Source organism: Montipora foliosa, chromosome 1 (genome assembly GCF_036669935.1).
Source record: "Montipora foliosa isolate CH-2021 chromosome 1, ASM3666993v2, whole genome shotgun sequence".
Taxonomy (NCBI): Eukaryota; Metazoa; Cnidaria; class Anthozoa; order Scleractinia; family Acroporidae; genus Montipora; species Montipora foliosa.
Genome location: NC_090869.1, coordinates 60,852,894 through 60,856,660, shown reverse-complemented (window position 1 = coordinate 60,856,660; position 3,767 = coordinate 60,852,894). Strand labels below are relative to the sequence as shown.

The 3,767-nt window shown below is 39.4% G+C and overlaps 1 long non-coding RNA gene across 1 annotated transcript in view; it reads left to right on the top strand.

The window, feature by feature from the left end:
- Positions 1–2,732: 2,732 nt before the first annotated feature.
- Positions 2,733–3,767, top strand: part of LOC138003507 (uncharacterized) — a 4,602-nt gene continuing 3,567 nt past the window's right edge. The window contains exons 1-2 of the long non-coding RNA XR_011123588.1: positions 2,733–2,862; positions 3,451–3,511. This is a non-coding gene — a long non-coding RNA (uncharacterized lncRNA). The remainder of the gene's footprint in view (positions 2,863–3,450; positions 3,512–3,767) is intronic.

Genomic DNA, 3,767 nt, shown 5'->3' with positions numbered 1-3,767 from the left:
TTTTGTTTATTTTTCGTTTTTTTTTTTTTTTTTTTCAATCATTGCTCATCTGCTGTTCTTTTGTTCGTTTGAAAACAAGTTTTACAAAGTATAATGAACTTTTGGGTATAGAGAAGCTTTTGAGCTTAGCCTTTTGCATGAGGACTGGACTGCATGTATACTCCCATTTTGTATCTACCAAGTATACATCTCGAAAAGCTGTAAACTGTAATTTTATTAACACTACTTTCTATTTTTTCACCAAAATAATGATGATAAGAAATCAAATCTTTGCTAGAGAATGTTTTTTGTCCAAAAAACTATATTTTCGGACTTTAGCATGGGATCTTGACATGTTTATTGTTTATTACATCATACATACAACTCAAGAGAGACACTTGGAAACTGAAAGCCAAAACCAAGGGCTTAAGTGGCCAGGAAACTGAGATTATTTTATGTAGAGCGTATAAATATACTAAAAACACAAAACTCAACTACAAGCATGTCACGTATATTTTATCCATAATTTCGTGGTCGGAGAAACAATTGTTCTCTCTAAACCGTGTTTTGACATGTTAAAAAAGCCACTATTTTCTTCAATTTAGTTTTGATCGTAGTTAGTCACATATATTGCTTGATCATTTATCTGGAAGGCTTTACTTTTCAGCTTAGTGGAACCCAGTCGGTTTTCAATATTGGTAGTCAGTCCTTTTAAGCGTACCACTGTTTTATTTCCTTATACATAAACAGGAAGCGCGGTTGGCCTCATGTTTAGTGTGCTCGACTCCGGAGCGAGTGGTCCGGTTTCGTGTCCTGGCAGGGGACATTGTGTTGTGTTCTTGGGCAAGACACTTTACTCCCACGGTGCCTCTCTCCACCCAGGTGTATAAACGGGTACCGGCGAATTTAATGCTGGGGGTAACTCTGCGATGGACTAGCATCCCATCCAGGGGAGTAGAAATACTCCTTGTCGCTTCATGCTATGGAAACCGGGGATAAGCTCCAGCGTGTTGGGTCATTGGCTCGGAAAGCGCTTACTGTGTTTTTTTTCTTTTTTACTATACATAAACAGGGCATCTCGGTGTATGTGACTCAAAATGTGGAACCCAGTCCATCGTCAATGAAGGAAATCATCTGTGTGCGGGTGGACAGGTTGGTGTCAGTCAATGTGGCAAGAATGGATAACACACTTTAAATTTAATGATTTGTTTATGTAGTCATGTTTTCCAGCCAAACAAATCTCCTTGTTGTTCACCGATAGCACACTCTCATTGGTTTCAGTGTTCAGTTCACTCTAGTAAACAACGTCTTAAGCCTACATGTATCTCTCTTAGCTCAAGTGGTGTACTCATTTAGGAGAATATATATCGAATCAAATGACATGAAAGAGGAGTGATATGTGGATCCTCGTGTACCGTTTTCAAGCATGGCTATACTTAACGGTCAGCGGGCATAAGGTCAAAGATAAGTCAAGGCAATAAGGGCATCTTTGCTGACGTCATTGTTTACATTTTGTCGAGTTTGCCTGTTAAACTTAATTAAGGGTTGCGTTCGATTGACCGTATTCCGGAATAGGAATAAATGGAATAGAAGTTAGAAAATCCTTCGTTTTTACGGAGATTCACATGAAAATTGTCAAACACTTGCTACAGTGCTATTTTAGACATATCTTTATCATCCTTGTTGCTTCAAAACGCCAGACATACCGTTTTAAATTATCACTTCACGTATTCTTATTCCGGAATAGGGTCAATCGAACGCCTACGATTTTCGGGCCAAAATAATCCCAAACGAATTTGCATTCTTCGTAGTCCGGATAAACTGTGTTCTGGAAAAAATTCTCTTCCGTTCGTTCCGAACACGGGATAGTTGTGAAAAGAACCGACGAACCGATGATTTCATGTCATGTCGTTTCGGAACAGTCTTAAGAGGCTGCGCCCTTAGTTTAGTACCGTTCTACTAGAAGGTTTTCACTTTTTCAGCGACCTCGTTCTAACCTGATTTTCTATTATACACATGTATTAGCGAGTATACCATCACAACAGCAGCTGATAGAATGGAAAAACAGTTACTACGGAGAAGGTAAATAGGACCCCCGCTTTAATATGTGACAGGGTCGATGGAAAACGGTGATTCCCTAGTTCAGTAGAAATCATTCTCGCATCTAACCTACTCCGCAGTCTGGGTTGTTGAGATTGTCAGACAAAGTCGCCCACTCTTTGGACTGGGAGTGTCGCTGACTACACATGAAGGCTAACCATTGAAAAAATCTAACCGAAAACATAAGTGAAATCAGTTTTGGGCGTCAATTAGAAACTCGTTTGATTTAGACGTGACCACTAAAATCAGCGCTTTACAACTGCTCATTTCAAGATAGGAGATAAATTGTCCAAGGCTAATTGGTCTTCGGTAAATTTGTCTGAAATACCGTCAGAGAAATGAAAGACGGTGAAACATAATCGAGCTCTTTTCATTCAGGTTAGTTATGAGATATTTCTTATTTTCTTGTGTAAATGTTTCTGATATATAGAAGCATCATTTATCTTTAATTTACGAGGAATTTTAAGAGATAAGAAAAATCTTGGAGAGCACACAAGGTAAATATCGCGGCTCTATGGTGGGATCTTTTGTTAACTTACATCTGAATGCGAAGACTGTCTGAAGTCCTAAACTAGAACGACCAACCGCAAAATGCAGTTCGTGTTTCACAAAAGAACATTGATTGAGACAGGTTGAGCAGTAGGTAGGAAGACGTCTCCGCCGAGTACTTATTTTATCCCGCGTTATCGATGGTTTTACTCCATAGGGAATGCCTGTCTTACTGGTCATAAGTTGTGAAAAGGATGTTCAAGTTGTGTGCAGACTTCATAAAGAAGGGATTTGGTAAGCATTATTAAGACAAAAGAGTTACTTTCCGTGTTCCATTGTTGTCACTCAAAGAAAGATGAGTTTATCGGGAGGGAATCACTGCTAATCCCTCTCAATCAATCACTGTCCATGGCGGGAAGTTGGCCGCCTTTACCCGCGGACAGTTGCGCGCGAACACTGCAGTTCAATCGATCACATGTTGCACAATCCGACGCATCACGCCACAACTTCATCGCCGCCAGCGATTTAGGTTAAGTTTTCTAGTAAGCAGAATTGTCTTTTTAGGGAAAAACAGGCCAAACCGCAATTTTGATTCAAGTGAAAGTGGCCGCCAAACTCCTGTACGCCCGCTTTAAACACTGGTGGAAGTTGTCAACTGAACTATCCTTGCACGTCGACTAGCGAAAATCGGGGACCGATCATTTCTCATTCTAACACAACAAGAATTTGTTTTCCGCCATTTCTCAAAACTGGACGGTGGCTAATTAGGTGTCAGATATGTTTATTTGCAGTTACACTGAAGTGTGGCATTTGCTGTACCCGAGTAATTTATGACTTTTCCAAATCAATGTTTAACTTTTGTATTTTTGTTGTTTTTTTTAGAAATACACAACGCTGAACTCATCCTATCTGGGGTCTTGAAGCAGCAATTGGACTTTGATTTGTATCCTTTGTGACAGAATTACATTTTAAATTCGCTTTCTTATTTCTTATCATCAACTGTTAGTCAAATCGTTAAACCTGTTGATGAATCGAACTTTGCATCCACCTTGTCTGTAAAAAATTTAAAAAAACTGGGCAAAATGCACGCGTCCGAGTGGTCTTGTTTCATATATCGTGGATGTTAAGATTCCATAGAAAATTACCAAATGTTGCAGCCCAGCAATGCGATGTAAATGCACTAGAAAATATTGTTTCGC